We start from the raw sequence: 20,685 nt of genomic DNA on the forward strand, positions 1-20,685 counted from the left end.
CTCTGCTCAGCAGGAGCCTGCTTCCACCTCTCTCTGCCTGCCTCTCAGCCTACTCGTGATCTCTGTCTGTCAAATAAATGAATAAAATTTAAAAAAAAAAAGAAAAATGGCAAACAGGACAATGATAGGACTAGAGCTGCTGTCATGAGGAGATATCGTTAAAAGATGGAAAGATGGAAAGATGGAGATATCATTGAAAGATGGAAGCCAGAGGAAGGAAGAAGGTACAATGTTTCACAAGTAACTTTTAGTCAAAGTATATAAAGAACTACAAAAAATTTAGGGAAAGACAGGAAAACCAATATGAAAGAATAATAGATTAGTAAGGGGTTTGAATAGGTACTTCACAGAGAAATATATCTAAATGATAGATAAATTTTTGAAAAGATTGTTCATTTTATTGGTGACTAGGAAAATACAAACTAAAATATAGTACAATACCACTACACAATCACCAGAAAGGCTCTATAGAAGAAGGGAAAAAATCAAGGATGTTTAACAATGGGAATTCTTACACACTGCAATGGAAGTATAAATTGATGTAATCACTTTGGAAAGATGTCAAATGTATATATAAATTGTATATATATAATACAATATAGTACTGTATATAATATATATGTACTATATATAGTGTGTATGTGTGTGTGTGTATATATATATATATATGTGCATATATATGCACACACATTGTCAAATGTATATAGGACAAATGCATGCCCTATAACCCAACATTCCACTCTGAGGTATAGGTATATATATTCACTGAAAGATGTACAGGAAAATATTTATAGGAACACTATTTGTAAAAGCTGAAAACTAGGAGTCAAAATCACAGAGAAGTAGCAGGCTGAGATGACATCAGGTAGCAGGAGATCAGCTAGATAGCTTATCAAACCATTGCGAACACCTACAAATCCAACAGGAGATTGAAGAGAAGAACAATTCTAGAAACAGAAAATTGACTACGTTCTGAAAGGTAGGACCAGCAGAGAAGTGAATCCAAAGCGATGGGAAGACAGACTGGTGGGGAAGGGCTGGCTCCCAGCAAGTGGCAGAACAACAGAGCACAACATCAGGACTTTTAAAAGTCTGCTCCATTCAGGGACATCACTCTAGAGGCTAAACAGGGGTGAAGCTCACATGGGGTCAGCATGGCCCCAGGTCATGGAGAGTCACAGAAGGATCAGAGGTGTCTGAGTGTCGCAGAGCTCGCAGGTATTAGAGTGGGGAAGCCCGTTTCAGAGACAAAGCCTAGAAGCGAGCTCTCAACTCAGGGTTACCTTGAACCGGTCACAGGCTGGGTGAGCTCGGAGCATGACCAGAGGCCAGGGAGATGGGAGTGATTGAGTGCTTTTCTCTGAAGGTGCACTAAGGAGTGGGGCCCCAAGCTCTTGGCTCCTCTGGTCTGGGAAATATGTATAGGAACACTATTTGTAATACATAAAAGCTGAAAACTAGGAGGAGTCAAAATCACAGAGAAGTAACAGGCTGAGATGACATCAGGTAGCTGCTTGATTGGGATGGCGCCATTTTCATTCCCGTCCTCTAGAACTCTACAGAAAGCTTCAGGGAACAAAAGCTCCCAAAAGTGAACCAGAGCGGATTACTTAGCCTGGCCCCTGGTAAGGGCAGTGCTATTCTATCTCAGGCAAAGACACTTGAGAATCACTACAACAGGCCCTTCCCCCAGAAGATCAGCAAGAAATCCAGCCAAGACCAAGTTCACTTACCAAGGAGAACAGCGGAATTCCAGAGGAGGAGAAAGCAAAGCATGGAATTCATGGCTTTCTCCCCATGGTTCTTTAGTCTTACAATTAATTTTTTTTTATTTTTTTTCTTCTGTTAAATTTTTTTTAACTTTTACCCTTTCCTCTTTTAATGTTTTTTAACTAATTTATCTTAACAATACCTTTCATAAAAAATAATAATAATCTTTTTTGAACCTTCATTATTATAGTCATATTTTATCCTTCATTGTATCTAACTTTATTTTTTGTAATACACATAGGGTTTTTCCTTCTAAAAATTGGGGGTACAACTTCTTCTAATAGATCAAAATATACCCTAAATCTAGCTCCAGGCTTGTTCTCCACCCTGACCAAATTCTCTCCACTTTCTTTTTCTTTATTCTCCCAACCAACTTACTTTATCAACTCCCTTTTTAGAAATTAAATTTTTTTCATCTTTATAAGCATATTCCATCCCTTCATTGTGTTTATCCTTATATATATTTTTTATTCTTTAAAATTTGGGGAGGTAGTTTCTTCTAAGAGACCAAAATACTCCGAAAATTAAGTGGGTGACCCTGTTCTAGTCACCAGTCTAATATATATATATTTTTTTCTTTTCATATTTTTCTTTATTTGTATTCTTTTTTTATTTTTTATTTTTATCCCCTTTCTCCCTCTCACGATTTGGGGGCTCTTCTGGTTTGGTTAAAGCACGTTTTCCTGGGGTCTTTGCCACCCTTTTAGTATTTTATTTGCTCCTTCATATATTCTTATCCAGACAAAATTACAAGGCAGAAAAACTCAGCACAAAAAAAAAAAAAAAAAAAAAAAGAAAGAACAAGAAGCAGTACTGAAGGCTAGGGACCTAATCAATACAGACATTGGTAATATGTCAGATCTAGAGTTCAGAATGACGATTCTCAAGATTCTAGCTGGGCTCAAAATAAGCATGGAAGATATTAGAGAAACCCCCTCTGGAGAGATAAAAGCCCTTTCTGGAGAAATAAAAGAACTAAAATCTACCAAGTTGAAATCAAAAAAGCTATTAATGAGGTGCCATAAAAAATGGAGGTTCTTACTTCTAGGATAAATGAGGAAGAAGAAAGAATTAGTGATATAGAAGACCTAATGACAGAGAATAAAGAAGCTGAGCAAAGGAGAGACAAACAAATACTGGAACACGAGGAGAGAATTTGAGAGATAAGTGACACCATTAGATGAAACAACATTAGAATAATTGGGATTCCAGAAGAAGAAAGAGAGAGGGAGCAGAAGGTATATTGGAGAGAATTATTGTAGAGAATTTTCCTAATATGGCAAAGGGAACAAGCATCAAAACCCAGGAGGTGCAGAGAATCCCCTTCAAAATCAATAAGAATAGGTCGACACGCTGTCACCTAATAGTAAAATTTACAAGTCTTAGCGACAAAGAGAAAATCCTAAAAGCAGCCCGGGAAAAGAAATCTGTAACATACAATGGTAAAAATATTATATTGGCAGTAGACTTATCCACAGAGACCTGGCAGGCTAGAAAGAACTAGCATGATATATTTAGAGCAGTAAACGAGAAAAACATGCAGCCAAGAATACTACATCCAGCTAGGCTATCAATGAAAATAGAAGGAGAAGTAAAAAGTTTCCAGGACAAACAAAAACCAAAAGAATTTGTAAAAGAACTAAAATCTAAACAAGAAATAAAAAAGCCATTAATGAGGAGCAATAAAAAAATATTTTTAAATGGAGGTTTTTACTGCTAGGATAAATGAGACAGACGAGAGAATTAGTGATATAGAAGACCAAATGATAAAGAATGAAGAAGCCGAGCAAGAGAGACAAACAATGGCTGGATGAAGAGGGGAGAATTCAAAAGATAGGTGATACCATAAGATGAAACAATATTAGAATAATTGGGGTCCCAGGAGAAGAAGACAAAGGGAGAGGAGGGTAGAATGCATATTGGACCAAATTATAGGAGAGAATTTCCTTAATATGGCAAAGGGAACAAGCATCAAAATCCAGGAGGCACAGATAACCCACCTCATATCAATAAAAATAAGTCCACACCCTATCATCTAATAGTAAAACTTATAAGTATCAGTGACAAAAAGAAAATTCTGAAAGCAGCTCAGGACAAGAGGTCTGTAACATACAATGGTAGAAATATTAGATTGACAGCAGACCTATCCAGAGAGATCTGGCAGGCCAGAAAGGACTGACATGATATATTCAGAGCACTAAATGAGAAATGTGAAGACAAGAATACTATATCCAGCTAGGCTGTCACTGAAAATAGAAGGAGAGATAAAAAGCTTCCGGGACAAACAAAAACTAGAAGAATTTGCAAACACCAAATCAGCCCTACAGGAAATATTGAAAGGGGTCCTCTAAGCAAAGAGAGAGCCTATAAGTAAAAACCAGAAATGAACAGAGACAATATACAGTAACAGTCACCTTATAGGCAGTCCAAAGACAATAAATTCATATCTTCCTATAGTTACTCTGAATGTAAATGGGCTAAATGCCCTAATCAAAAGATATAGAGTAACAGAATGGATAAAAAAACAAAACCCATCAATATGCTGCCTACAAGAAACTCATTTTAGACCCCAAAACACCTCCATATTTAAGGTGAGGGGGCAGAAAACAATTTACCATGCTAATGGACATCAGAAGAAAGCTGGAGTGGCATTCCTTATATCAGATCAATTAGTTTTAAGCCAAATACTATAATAAGAGATGAGAAAGGACACTATATCATACTCAAAGGGTCTGTCCAACAAGAAGCTCTAACAATTTTAAATATCTATGCCCCTAACATGGGAGCAGCCAACTATATATATAAACCAATTAATAACAAAATCAAAGAAACACATCGACAATAATACAATAATAGTAGGGGACTTTAACACTCCCCTCAGTGAAATGGACAGATCATCCAAGCAAAAGATCAACAAGGAAATAAAGGCCTTAAATGACACATAACTAGATGGACATCACAGATATATTCAGAACATTCCATCCCAAAGCAACAGAATATACATTCTTCTTTGGTGCACATGGAACATTCTCCAGAATAGATCACATCCTGGGTCATAAACAGGTCTCAACCAGTATCAAAAGATTGGGATCATTCCCTGCATGTTTTCACACCACAATGCTCTGAAGCTAGAACTCAATCAGAAGAGGAAATTTGGAAAGAACCCAAATACATGGAGACTAAACAGCATCCTTCTAAAGAATGAATGGGTCAACTAGGAAATTAAAGAAGAATTGAAAAAATTCATGGAAACAAATGATAATGAAAACACAATGGTTCGAAACCTTTGGGACACAGCAAAGGCAGTCCTGAGAGGAAAATATATAGTAATACAAGCCTTTCTCAAGAAAAAAGAAAGGTCTCAAATACACAACCTAACCCTACACCTAAAGGAGCTGGAGAAAGAACAACAAAGAAAGCCTAAACCCAGCAAGATAAGAGAAATCATAAAGATCAGAACAGAAAACAATGAAATAGAAACAAACAAACAAACAAACAAAAAATAGAACAAATCAACAAAACTAGGAGCTGGTTTTTTGAAAGAATTAATAAGATTGATAAGCACCTGGCCAGACTTATAAAAAGAAAAGAGAAAGGACCCAAATTAATAAAATCATGAATGAAAGAGGAGAGATCACAACCAACACTAAAGATATACAAACAGTTGTAAGAACATAGTATGAGGAACTCTACACCAACAAATTTGACAATCTGGAAGAAATGGATGCATTCCTAGAGACATATAAACTACCACAACTGAACCAGGAAGAAATAGAAAACCTGAACAGACCCATAACCAGTAAGGAGATTGAAACAGTCATCAGAAATCTCCAAATAAAAACAAAATCCCAGAGCCAGATGGCTTCCCAGGGGAATTCTCCCAAACATTTAAAGAATTAGTTCCTCTTCTCCCAAAACTCTTCCAAAAAATAGAAATGGAAGGAAAACTTCCAAACTCATTTTATGAAGCTGGCCAGCATCACCTTGATCCCCAAACCAGACAAGGATCCCATCAAAAAAAAGAATTATAGATCAACATCCTTGATGAACACAGATGCAAAAATTCTCACCAAAATACTAGCCAATAGGATCCAACAGTAAATTAAAAGGATTATTCACCATAACCAAGTGGGATTTATTCCAGGGCTGCAAGTTTGGTTCAACATCCACAAATCAATCAATCAATGTGACACAATACATTATCAATCAATGTGATATAATACATTACATTATGATATAATACATTACAATGTGATACAATACAATACATTAATGAAAGAACAAGAACCATATCATACTCTCAATAGATGCTGAAAAATCATTTGACAAAGTCAGCATCCTTTTCTGACCAAAACTCTTCAAAGTTTAGGGATAGAGGGCACATACCTCAATATCATCAAAGCCATGAAAAACCCACCACAAATATCATTCTCAATGGAGAAAAACTGAAAGTTTTTCCTCTAAGGTCAGGAACACGGCAGGGATGTCCATTATCACCACTGCTATTCAACATAGGACTAGAAGTCCTAGCCTCAGCAATCAGACAACAAAAAGAAATTAAAGGCATCCAAATCAGCAAAGAAGAAGTCAAACTATCACTCTTTGCAGATGATATGACACTATATGTGGAAAACCCAAAAGGGTCCACTCCAAAACTGCTAGAACTTGTACAGGAATTCAGTAAAGTGTCAGGATACAAAATTAATGCGCAGAAATCACTTGCACATCTTTACACCAATAACAAGACAGAAGAAAGAGAAATTAAGGAGTCAATACCTTTTTACAATTGCACTCAAAATCATAAGATACCTAGGAATAAACCTAACCAAAGAGTTAAAGCATGTATATTCAGAAAACTATAAAGTACTCATGAAAGAAATTGAGGAAGACACAAAGAAATGGAAAAATGTTTTATGCTCATGGATTGGAAGAACAAATATTGTGAAAATATCTATACTACCTAACGCAATCTACACATTTAATGCAATCCCTATCAAAATCCCATCCATTTTTTTCAAATAAATGGAACAAATAATCCTAAAATTTATATGGAACTAGAAAAGACCTCGAGTAGCCAAAGGAATATTGAAAAAGAAAGCAAAGGTTGGTGGCGTCACAATTTCAGACTTCAAGCTGTCTTACAAAGCTGTCATCATTAAGACAGTATGGTACTGGCACAAAAATAGACACATAGATCAATGGAACAGAATAGAAAGCCCAGAAATAGACCCTCAACTCTATGGTCAACTAATCTTCGACAAAGTAGGAAAGAACATCCAATGGAAAAAAGACAGCCTCTTCAACAAATAGTGTTAAGAAAATTGGATAGCCACATGCAGAAAAATGAAACTGAACCATTTCCTTATGCCACACATGAAAATAGACTCAAAATGGATGAAGGTCCTCAATGTGAGAAAGGAATCCATCAAAATCCTTAATAAGAACACAGGAATCAACCTCTTCGACCTCAGCTGCAACAACTTCTTCCTAGGAACATTGCCAAAGACAACAGAAGCAAGGGAAAAAATGAACTATTGGATTTCATCAAGATCAAAAGCTTTTGCACAGCAAGGGAAACAGTCAACAAAACCAAAAGACAACTGACAGAATGGGAGAAGATATTTGCAAGTGACATATCAGATAAAGGGCTAGTGTCCAAAATCTATAAAGAGCTTTGCAAACTCAACACCCAAAGAACAAATAATCAAATCAAGAAATAGGCAGAAGACATCCAGATGGCCAACAGACACATGAAAAAATGCTCCACTTCACTCGGCATCAGGGATCTACAAATCAAAACCACAAGGAGATACCACCTCACACCAGTCAGAGTGGCTAAAATTAACAAGTCAGGAAATGACAGATGCTGGCGAGGATGCGGAGAAAGGGGAACCCTCCTACCCTGTTGGTGGGAATGCAAGCTGGTGCAGCCACTCTGGAAACCAGCATGGAGGTTCCTCAAAAAGTTGAAAATAGAGATACTCTATGACCCAGCAATTGCACTACTGAGTATTTACCCTGAAGATACAAACGTAGTGATTGGAAGGGGCATATGCACCCGAATGTTTATAGCAGCAATGTCTACAATAGCCAAACTATGGAAAGAGCCTAGATGTCCATCAACAGATGAATGGATAAAGAATATGTGGTATATATATACACAATGGAATACTATGCAGCCATCAAATGAAATGAAATCTTGCCATTTGCGACAACGTGGATGGAACTAGAGGGTATTATGCTTATCGAAGTAAGTCAATTGGAGAAAGACAACTCTCATATGATCTCACTGATATGAGGAAGTGGAGATGCAATGTGGGGGGTTTGGAGGGTAGGAAAAGAATAAATGAAACAAGATGGGATTGGGAGGGAGACAAACCATAAGAGACTCTTAATCTCACAGAACAAACTGAGGGCTGCTGGGGGGAGGGGTGTCGGGAGAGGGTGGTGGGGTTACGGACATTGGTGGGGAGTGTGTGCTATGGTGAGTGCTGTGAAGTACGTAAACCTGGCGACTCACAGACCTGTACCCCGGGGGCTAAAAATACATTATATGTTTATAAAAGAATTAAAAAAAAAATTTTTTAAAGCTGAAAACTACACTCCATAAATTGTAAAATGAATACATAAATTATAACATTTACACAATGGAATACTGTCTGTGTAGAATGAAAAGAAACGATAACCATAGGCAAAGATAAGGATTAATCTCACAAATATAATTTTGAAGCAGATAAACAAGGAATATATGTTTCTATTTATAAAAATTACATAATCAGGGTATAGTGTTACATGAAGGTGTTCTAACTTGGCAGGGGATGTTTGGAAAGAGACTTGTTAGGACTTGCAGTGGTAGAACTTACCCAGTTTTAATGTTAGTTTTTTGCTCTGGGTACTGATTATAAGGGTGCGTTCAATTTGAAAAGTTGATTGATTTGTATACTCCTGATCTGTGTCTGTATGTATCTTATTCTTTATTTAAAAGCCTAAAATTTTCCAGATCTTTGAATATGATGTTTTTTTTCTATATATTTTCTCTATTGAGTTCAAAAAGTTTCGTTAATATGTGTTTTAAAAAAAAACAACCTTTATTTTAAGTAGCATGTGGGGAGTGTGGCTAGGATAAATTATTATAGCAGGTAGATCCACAAAGCAAAGTTGAAATTAAAAAGTCCTTTTGTTCTTGTAAACTTGGGAGTGGAGGTTAGGGGGATGTTATTCCACTTTAGCTCAGGAAAGGCTACCCAGTGGACATGAAACCTGAAGGGTATTAATGAATCAGCTGCATGAAGTGGCTGAAAGATCAGCCTTTACAAAGACCCTGAGGTAGGAGAAGCCTTGATAGTTTGTCAAATGAAAAACTATGTCTCACATAGAGTGTGAAAAAAGGAGAGTGATATGCATTGAGACTGGTGTGCCAGGCTAGAACCAGATCATGGAAAGCCTTATGACCTAGGTAAGGAGTTTGGGTTTTATGCTTATGATAGGCAATCACTGAAGTATTTACACAATAAAAAAGGAAAGAGGGGCATCTGGGTGGCTCAGTCAGTTAAGGGCCAGCCTTTAGCTCAGGTCACGATCCCAGGGTCCTGGGCCCTGCTCAGTGGGGAATCTGCTTCTCCTTCTCCTTCTGCCCTTCCCCCAACTCATGCTTGCTCACTATCACTCACTCTCTCTCTCTAATAATGAATAAAATCTTAAAAAAAAAAAGAAAAGAGTTGACATATATTTTTAAAACATGACAGTAGATATCCATGAGAACAGACTGAAGAGGAACAAAAGTGGAAAAGGTGGATCTGTTAGAAGCCCACTGTAATAGTGTGTAAGAGGTAATGAGAAAGTTTAGAATGGAAGACATAAGGATATACCTACTTCTATAATACCTGTATTTTCATTATAAACATTCCTGTAATTATAATTAGTTATCTGACTCATTTATTATCTAACCAATTTTAAAATTAAAATATGTATCCAGATTTTTCTACTTTACCAAGGAATGTTGAACACATACCTAGTCACAAATATTTCTCAAGAAGATAGGGTCTTTCTGTGACCTTTCCATAACTGTGGGGAATATAGAGGAATGCAATAAGCCAGATTTCCACCTCAGCATCCTTCAACATCATGCCAGTCAGTGTAAGATCTGTCCTAAGGGCCCCAAGGTTTGAATCTACTATTCAATCTCTCAAATCTGTGACAAAATAGAAATACCTTTAAAATGGTGACATATCTTTCTAAACTCAAAGAGCTTAGATATTGTTGGAATAACCCACAGCTATGTTAAGAAGATCTATTACCTGGCTCGCTAGTGTTTTAGTATACCACCTTATTATGGGTTCAGTTTTCTATTTAGAAGACATTTAGCCTTAGATCCTGCTATAAGAGCAACAGCAGTTGACATGCTAAGCAAACAGTTCTTTACAGAGGCTAGTACATCCTGTAAGCTGATCTCATTCTGTGTAGCTGAGAACTATAAAAAGAGAATGTATTGCCAGACAGCATAATAGTTATACCATAAATATGTGTTGAATTGAATGACCCTCTATTCCACTATAATTTCTGGGATATTTGAATGACCCTTATTCCACTATAATTTCTGAGATATTTGCAGAATAAAACATCTAATCCAGTGCCCAGTAAAAAGAACAATGAAATTGTAACTACTAGTGGCAGCATGGTGTGAGACAGAAAGAGACGAGGAGGCCTGTGGTTTCATTCCACCCTCTTTCACTTTCTAGCTGTGTGACCAGAACAACCACAACAAACTCTCTGAGGCTAAATTTTCTCATGTACACAACAAGAAACACTAACAGCATCCTAGCTCCCAAAGCTGTTGGAATGATCAGGTAAGACAAAGTGTGCACGCGCACACACGCACATGCACAATTGAACTCAGTCAGTGCTGTTAACTTTCACTACTGAAAAAAGAATTTTGCGCTTGCCTATTGTAAATCTGTTTGAATTTAATTTTTCCTCATAAGTCCCAGGAAATGATTCAAATACTTTTAAATTAAATCTATTTAATCTTCTGAATTTTAAAAACATACATTTTTAAATAACACATAGCTATAGCACTTCATTAGGGTCCCTCACTGAGTTCATGGATTTTAATATTTTTTAAAAACCTTTTTATGTCATAATTCTAGGAAGTGAAATTCTCAGTGTAGGAGCTCATATGGACGTTTTTGTTGTTGTTTATTTGTTTATTTATTTATTTATTTACTTATTTTAGCAAAGCATAAAATAGCCAGACAGGAGCATTGCCTTTTTAGACTCTGATCTGCTCTGTGAAGTGCACACTTACCTGTTCTTTCCAGGACAGAGAGAGAGGAGTAAGACAAAACGCACATTTCAGGGTGTGATATTTTGCAATACTGAAAAGATGCTTTTACTGTGGAGCTTCAGAAAGCTAATGAAATGATTATTTGAGGTTGGAGAACAGCAATGTCTCTCATTCCTCCTCTTTCAAAGAGGGCAGGGGTTCTGCTTACTCCAGGAAAACAAGGAGTGAAACTGTATCTTCTCTCTCTGACAATTTACTTAATCTTTAATACTGAAACTAAAGTTATTAATATATGTTGGTGCAAGCACTGTCCTAGTGTCTGAAGCCTCAAAGCCCAGGAACATGTTCCATTCCCACAGTTCTCAATATACAGGTAAGAAGGCAATGGCTTCTTAAGAATCTTTACATGTGTTAACTCATGAAGTTTTTCCCAAAGCCCTGTGGAATAAGTCTTTATAGATGAGGAAACTGAGACGTAGAAATGTTAAGTGACTTTCGCACAGTCTTAAAGCTAGTAGATAATGAAGGCAGAAACTACATCTGGGTCAGGGACTCCATATTTCTCCACTCAGCAAGTGACCTGTGAAGTGGCTGAAAGCTTGCAGATAGAGGTATTTGAAAACTACTTTGCAGCTCTACCTGTACCAAGAGGAGATTCAGGGAGGAAGGGAATGTCTCTATTTTGTCTTACGTTGCAGCCAGCTTCTACAGTATAGCATTACTGGGAGTTGCCTCTGCATCAAGGATGAAACCCATATTGAAATCTTCATTTGGCATCTGAGTCTCTCCCCTTGTTTGAAAGATCCTGGAGGAGGAGCGTTGGCTAGCGCCCTCTAGTTACCAACAAATTAGATGAGAAGGATGAACCTAATGGGGTAGAAACAACTTATTTGGACTTACCTTAAACACACACGTATACATAGGTACACATACTTACCATAACATGCAGAGAAAATTACAAACCATGTACATTTGTGTATTGATTATAAAATGACTATTAATTGCATAGTAGTAGTTAGGGTCCCATCCTCTCTAGGTCTTATTTTTCTTTATTGGTTTATTGGGGTTTTGTTCTTTTGTTTATTTAGGCAGTGTTTATTTATTTGTGATAAACTATAAATTTGTATGTTACTATCCATAATCATCAGAGGAGATTAGTATCTTGAGTTTAGGTTTTGCATACTAAAGAGAATTTGCAGTTTGTGTAAAATCTATTTCTCTTAAGTTTTTTTTTTTTTGAAAGATTTTATTATTTATTTGACAGAGAGAGATCACAAATAGGCAGAGAGGCAGGCAGAGAGAGAGAGAGAGGAGGAAGCAGGCTCCCTGCTGAGCAGAGAGCCCAATGTGGGACTCGATCCCAGGACCCTAAGATCATGACCCGAGCTGAAGGCAGCGGTTTAACCCACTGAGCCACCCAGGTGCCCCTCTCTTAAGTTTTATTGAAATTCAATTAACTAATAATTAGTGTATCATTAGTTTCAGATGCAGAGTTCAGTTATTCCTCAGTTGCATATAACACTCAGTGCTCATTACATCACATGCCCTCCTTAATCCCTATCACCTTATTACCCCATTCTCCCACTTCCCTCCCTTCGAGCAGTGGTCAGTTTGTTTCCTATAGTTAAGTCTCTTATGGTTTCTCTCCCTCTTTAATTTTGTCTTCTTTTGTTTTTCCCTCCTATCCCCTATGATCCTCTATTTTGTTTCTTAAATTCCACATATGAGTGAAATTATATGATAATTGTCTTTCTCTGATTGACTTATTTTCCTTAGCATAATACCCACTCGCTCTATCTATATTGTTGCAAATGATAAGATTACATTTTTTTTGATAACTGAGTGATATTCCATTGTGTTTGCGTATCTATGGATGGACATCTGGGCTTTTTCCACAGTTTGACTATTTTGGACATTGCTGCTATAAATATTGGGTGCAGGTGCCTCTTTAGATTACTATATTTTTATCTTTGGGGTAAATACCTAGTGATGTAATTGCTTGGTCATAGGATAGCTCTATATTTAACTTTTTCAGGGACTGCCATACTCTGTTCTCTGGGAACTGTTCTAGCTTGCATTCCCACCAACATCGTAAGAGGGTTCCCTTTTCTCCACATCCTTGCTGAAATATTATATAGAATGCATATATATTTAAATTCAAACCTCAAATGGAAACAAGCTAATATTAATCATACTCATATCATGTCCATATTCTCTATATGACCACAAGAACCAAATAAATTTGATACTGTTATGGCCAGTTTTATAGATTATGCATTAGAAATTAAAGATTAAAAAATTGAGTCTAGAGAGATTACTCTTTTGCCAGAACATACAGTAGTGAATGATGGAGCCAATATTCCAAGCTTTGTGGACACAAAAGACTATGCAACATTACCTCTGTGATCTGGGATTCATTTTATCTACTACTCCTTTTTAATACTTTCCAGTGACATTAACTGCCAAAACCTTCCAGATGCAAATCTCATCTGGAAAATCATATGTAGAGTATATTTAGGGTTGATAATTATCTAGAATACTTTCATTCATAGCTGAAAAATAATTGTCTTTAGAGTTGTTTAGTACCTTTTAAGTTTGACTTCCTCATGTTGGGCTGGAATAAGTAACTATTTACTTTTTAAAAATGCTGTCACTCCAGGGTTTGGTAAAGTAAACTCTACATTGCTATTGTGTGCCTGTATTACATAGAAGGTACCTGACTTCCCATAGTATCACTGCCTATTCACGTAGCTGCCAGTCAATACATTTCAAGTGTGATAGTTCTCTGAAGAAACTCAATGTTAAGCTAGGCATAGAGAGAATCTACATGGCCTTTTTGAAAAGTATTTTCAGCCACATTTCTAAAATTATCAAGAAAACCAAGCCATGTTTTTTTAAGCAGTTGTTTGGGGGGGGAGAGTAAGGAAAAGAGAAAAATTGTCCCCTCATTTTAAGCAAGTTCCTTTCAAATGACCAGAGTGTCATTTTTTTCCCTCTTTACTTTAAAGTAAAACCTCAGGGTGCCTGGTAGTTCAGTCAGTTGAGCATCTGCCTTCAGCTCAGGTCATGATATCAGAGTCCTGGGATTGAATTATGCCTTGGGCTCCCTGCTCTGTGGGGAGTTTTCTTCTCCCTCTGTCCCTCCTCGCTGCTTGTACTCTCTCTCTTTCTCTCTCATTCTCTGTCACTCTCACACTCTCTTAAATAAATAAATAAATAAATAAATCTTTAAAGTAAAAACTTCATGAAGGTAGTAGTTGCCATAGAGGAAAAGAAACTAAAGTCACCCACCAATCAATCCCCAAAATCTCAGGGGAAAATATTGCTACTCAGTTTTTGAGGGGCCCCTTTTATAAGGTTGAAATCTGAGTAAGAAATAGCAGGAAAAAATCTAGTAGGAAGAAATATCTAGTTTTAAAAGAATTGCAAAGCAATTAAAAATGTTGAAAGACTATGACTGATGCTGTGATATATTTATTGTTGCAGTGGACATGTCTTCCCTGAACTAAGGCCATCACACTCTTTCAAACAACCCAGTAAGCACACATTACATGATCACAACTTTCAGTTGCTTTTGATTTAGGCTGAATTGGAACCAGTGACCTAGAAGCAAAGAGTGTCATATTCCATTACTAAATGTCTTTGCTCATCAGTTATCCTCAGTTCTTTTTTTCCCTTAATCATTTTTATTAGCAACATTCCCAATTTTATCATCAGACAATTTGAAAGATCTCAAGAATGTGCCCTGACACAAATTATAGCTATTGTTTACACTACCTTCTTATAAAGACAGACTATCCCCAAGTGTGAGATTCACCTTGAATTATGCCAGCTGCCATCCTATTTCAGTATTTGTTCTTCTTTTATTCTCTGTTATGGTCTCCAAATGACATTAGATGTGGTTGGAATGACAAGTGCCTTTTCAGCTCCACAAGTGAAGGTGAATTCAAGAAGGAGCCTACAGACACCTGTCCATCATAACCAGGGCAACCTAGCCCCAGGAGTAGACCTATGTAAATTGATCTCAAAATGCTCTCTCTGCTCTCATTTGATGTATTTTTTTTTCATTTTCACCTCACAGCCTCTCAGAGCTTTCTAGTATGCAATGTAAAAAACAAAAACAAAAACAAAACAACAACAAAACAACAACAACAACAAAAACAAAAACTCGCCCTTGTTCCTCCATATTTTTTCAGTGGACTAATGCCAAAATAGAACAGAAACCGTGTTCTTTTTTTTCTTTGGGCCCTATATATTTTTCTGTAGACTTACATTTCTTGGAATGCCTGACATGTCTACAGTGATCTGTGAAATAGAATGCTTAGATAGAAAGGGAAGTAGATCAATATTGCTTTAACAGAGAAAATGCTTCATGAAGACACACTGGTACATAATTAAACATAACAAACATTTCCCAAGGACAGATCTCTCTAACTCAACAAAATCAAACTCAGATTCCCTTGTGCTTTACCCTGATGAGAACTTCATAACTTTGGAGTGCTGTAAAGGGATTTAGAGGACAAGTATGATAGCTATTTATAGAAAATGATAGGCATCCAGGTTTGAGATAAACTTGAACGTAAAACAAATATCTTTAGAGGAAATGGTATGGACAGTGTAAGCACGAAAGAATAATATACTGAGGCAAACGATTTGCACTTAATCTTAGTTTTTGAGGTTTCATGCTTCCCATAGTTCCTATAGTTGCCATTTATTGCAATTTCCTTACTAAGTTAAAAAAAGACTCATAATCAAATCTATAAAGATGAAGATATAAGAATAGTGTTTTTGTTTTAGGGATAATTTATATCAACACATCATATTTCTTACAACTAAAGATATCTGGAACTGTGATACATGGATAAATCAACTCCACAATGTGCATTTCTTAATTCGCATCCTTCAAAAGCAGGTGCTAAAGCAAATATTAGAACACAAGTAGAGTATCTGGAAGATGATCTTCAGGAACACAATGAAGGAGTTAACAGGTGAGAAATAAAAGGGAAGAAAGTCAATAAAATTGGATTAATGTGTGGGTTACTGCTGTGGGAAAAGGAAGCTCAGTCCCACTCTGAACCCTCCAAGAGATTTCGTAGCATTATTTCACCAACAGAAGAAAAGACCGAACTGTGTACCCACCGCCATTGATTTGTTGAGCAGTGCTCCTGGTGGCATTAACTCCCTGCCAGGCACACTCCAGAGGCAAAGACTGGTCCCTGGAAAGGGAGAGCAGAAAGCTATAGGTATGAATAAAATCTGCCTGCCAGAATAGAGCCTGACGTCAGAGGTAACTGGGGGATATAAGAGGAATTCCCACATGGTCAGTATCCTGCATTTGGAAAACCCTAATGCAAGGGAGAGCAGGACAAAAGAGGCCATTATCTAGATAGATGATATTTTTAAAAATTGAGAGAGCTCTCAGCAGTAGCAGTAAAAGAGGGTTACAAGTTCTCATTTCCCCCAATGTCACTATCTGTATTTATTTACAGTTTTGATGGGTAAGAACTCCTTCAAGAGAAAACCCTCTTTAACACTTTCCCCTTTACTACAAATATTTAGAGGTGTGATGTTTGTTGTTCACTAAATACCACTGTCAAGCTGTCAAACTCTGTTTTCAAAGGCAGCTCATTTTATAAAGATATATGACTTCAGGCTCAAGGGAGGTTTAAAGTGATTGACACCAGAGTACATGAGTGCAGGTGTCCAGGGCTTCTATCTGTTCTCTGAAGTTGAAGGGGACCCTTGGACTATTGACTGGATAGGGCTGTTTGCTCTGGAATTGCAGTGCAGATGGGGTTGAGTCAAGTTTCAGGGCTCAGGCCGGTATCAGGGCTACCGTGTAAACAATGAGAGATATTCTGACTGCTGTGAAAGGGAAGTCTTTTTTTGAATAATATTGAGAATCACTACTGATGTGCTTCCTTAGCATGGTGATATAGTTTTGATGCTCCTGTGATGGTCTGGGACACTGGCTTATCTCCCACTTGGCTCCCAGGAAGCAAGAAAATGGACAGTTCTGACCTGGCTGAAGAATAGACAATCCCTCACTGTAGATTTCAGTCATGCCCACATTGCCATTCCTCTTCTCTCTCCTACAGAAGTTTACAAAGCCATATCCTTGTTATACTTCCCTTAGCTTTAGACTTTCTATTTCTTGTGGGTATGAAGGAGGAGGAAGTCTGGCTCATCTGCTCATCTTTTCACTCTTCTTGTGGTTTAAACTTCATCCCTAGAGACTATAGGGCTCAGACTTTTGGGCCTCACCCAGAACAACAACAAATGAAAGACCTTAACTCCAATATCAATATTTGGAAAATAAAAACACCAAGAATTGTTCTCTTTGGTCTCAGATTCTTTGTAGCATCCATTACCTGAAACAGGCCATTGGAGTGACCCAGATAGCTGAATGGCAGGTGGGTCTACTGGACACCAATAAGGAAAATTTCAAATAATACTTCAGAGTTTTATCCTCCCGCAAAAATCAGCTATAACCTGGAATCTTAAGCAATCTCTATATATATTACAGACACTATGTGATAAGGATAAAAGTGTATAAATCGGCATACATCGAAATGGTTTCAGTTGGAAGTTTTATTTACTAGGTGGTTTAGCTAATAATATGATTTAGACTTAAATTTTATTTTAATGAACCAATAATGATAATTTAAAATGTACCTGAAATAAGAGTCCACACATAACTTTATAAAAAGCGGTGATCCATATTTCATAAATGTATTTCTTCTCTTATGACTTCAAGATAATATACTGGTTTGCAAATTTGCTTCTGCTCCACTAAGTTATGTACAAAATACCTGGCTTCTTAATTTTTCTATTAAATTATCTGATCTTCTTCACAATATCCTCTCCCCATCTCCCACATGAGCAAAACTGAACTAAACTTAGTAATGTTGCTTATCTTATAATTTAAATAGTATCTTTAGTTGACTTATTCTCATTTAGATGAACTGGAAAGCTTTACAATTTCTCACTCTCCCCTTATCTCCAAGTCCTAATTTTTTTTCCCCCCAGGGATGGTGTCTAGTGTAAGGGCCTGCCCCTCCCAGAGGAACTTGCTTATGGACCCTGGATATAGGGGTGGGGCAGGCCAGGTGGAGATGTCCAATCGGTGCAGCATGTGTATATCCACTAGGGTGAATTGAGATCCGATTGGCCACCTGTATAGGGGTGGGGCTCAACAACCACATAAAGGTTGCTGTGCAAGGCTAGCAGAGGAAGAGGAGAGCTGTGACGGGAGCAGAAGGAAGAGTCGGTGGGAGCGGAAGAGTCGGTGGAGTGGAGGAGCTGTAACAGCTCTTGTAAGCTCTTGTAAGAGTTATAACCGCCACCAGTGGTCCCTGAGAGCCTCTGGCGGGCTCCAGCCTCTGGCGGCCCCAAGCCGCCTGCAGCTTCCAACTGCCTGCGGCCCCGCCTCTGGCGGCCCCGAGCCGCCTGCAGCCTCCAGCCGCCTGCAGCTTCCAGTGGCCCTGCCTTCTGCAGCCCGGAGCTGCAGCCTCCGGCAGTTGCGCTGATGGCAGTTCCGAGACACCAGCGGTCCAGCAGACCAGCGGTCCAGTGGTCAGTGGTCCTGATGCCTGCAGACCCTAGACGCCAGTGGTCCTGAGACACCAGAGGTCCAGTGGTCAGCAGTCCTGACGCCTGCAGCCCCTAGACACCAGCGGTCCCGAGACACCAGTGGTCCAGCAGCCCAGCAGTCAGCAGTCCCGAGACACCAGTGGTCCAGTGGTCCAGCGGTCAGCAGTCCTGACACCTGCAGCCCCTGATGCCAGCGGTCCCGAGACACCAGTGGCCCTGAGACGCCAACGGCCCCTAGCTGCCAGCAGCCTCCCTGCAAAATGCCTCGCCACCCTGAGCCACGAGCGGCCTTGTCCACAGCGGTGGCTTCCTCTGGGTGGCAGCCTTATCAGAGTGGCATCGTGGGGAGCAGAGTCTGTGTCATCCGGGTTGTCCTCCTTGTCATCGTCGCTGTCATCGTTGCCTCTTCGTCGTCGGGAGCAGCCTCGTCCGGGAAGCGGTCTTGTCCAGAATGGCCTCTTCTTGGGAGCGGCCCTGTCTGGGGAGCAACCTCATCGAGCAGCGGCCTTGTCTTGGGAGTGGCCTCTTCTTGGGAGCGGCTCCGATCATGGAGCGGCCTCATCTGCGGAGCAGCCTCATCTAGAGCAGCCTCATCCGGAGCAGCCTTCTTGGGAGTGACCTTGTCGGAATCATCGTCATCGCCTTTTCCTAAGAGATAGCCCTGACCGGTCAGTTTGATTCTTGATGCTTGGTGCGAAATAAAGTTTTGTTTGACCTTCGCTTTGTATCAGTCTCGTTCCTTTGATCACGGACCCTAACATCTAGATGTGAGGGACTCACAGCAGCACATGTGATAAGATGTGATAAGCAGGAGGTGGGTAGTTCTCTAGAAGTCTGTTAATCCAGGCAGGTTCTCAGAGTCCTGACTGGTGCCCAGTTAAGTGTGACTGGTCTATGCTGAAAGCCAGACTAGTGACAAATGAAGGGTGCTGCTCTGCCCTTCGGCATTCTGGAAGGATTTGCTGGTATAATCTCCAGGATGTGTATCCCTGTCAGAATGGCAGGTCCTGGGCTGTGATCCTCCTGAGGTGAGGACCACCTTAGAACAATTTTTTATCTCCTTACGTGTCTGACTCAGGCTGTCTGCTGTGTAGTCCGTGGCTTCGGTCCACATTGCCTCTTCAGTGGCAAACTCCTTAGTCAGGACCTCTAGTCAGACTACTCACTAACACCCTTAATACACTATGACGCAGCTTCTGAGCTGTGTTTACTCCAAAAAGTAGGTGGAAGCATCTGCCCAATAAGATGTACCACAGAATTTACTGCTTATATGATTTGTGTGAGAAGTTTCTATGCCATATTTTCCTTTCAGAGTCTGAAAAGGAAAGGAGAAAGCCCTTCTGCTCCTAGCATCTCCCAGGTAGGCATAGATGTTTCTGTAGATTTCTGGCTTCCCCAGGTTATAAGTTTACATGTTCGATACAGTCAGTTCTGTTCTGACAAAAGGGAATAGTGAGCTATCAGAATCTGTTATTCTAAAATTTAGATGTGACAGATTCAAGGAATGGGTCTGTATGGTTTGTTGTTTCACCACCTCAAGGGCTACACATAGTAAGTACTTGATCGGTATTTGTTGAACGAGGGTTGGATGAGCGATAATAATTGATTTTTTTCAAACCGCACAAGTGGTACAAGACTTGCTTCAGAGGTGAAGGAGTTCACCTGTGTCACAGTGTTCTTTGCCTGAGCCCAGGATGTGCTCTTCACGCGTCATTTTCCTAAAATTTTCCTTAAGACCCTGAAGAAGAGCCCTCAGCCTTGCTGTGAAAGAGTCTCCAACAGAAACGGAAAATGGCGCCGACAGCCTTGTTTGTATTGGTCACCGGCAGGCGGACTCAGAGCTCTTGGACTTCAGCGGATGTTTGCTTCTTGAAATTCTGGCACATGCGCTGCTGTGGAGCTGCCTCCAGACCGTGGACATCAGCATTCCCACGCGCAGCCGCGGTGTGGGGAGAGCTGCCAGCGCTGCTTCCCACGTCCGCAGCGCCCTCAACGGGCTCAGCCGGTGTAGGTGCCGCTCTCATTAGCGGGGGCCACAG

Source organism: Mustela erminea, chromosome 2 (assembly GCF_009829155.1).
Source record: "Mustela erminea isolate mMusErm1 chromosome 2, mMusErm1.Pri, whole genome shotgun sequence".
Lineage (NCBI taxonomy): Eukaryota > Metazoa > Chordata > Mammalia > Carnivora > Mustelidae > Mustela > Mustela erminea.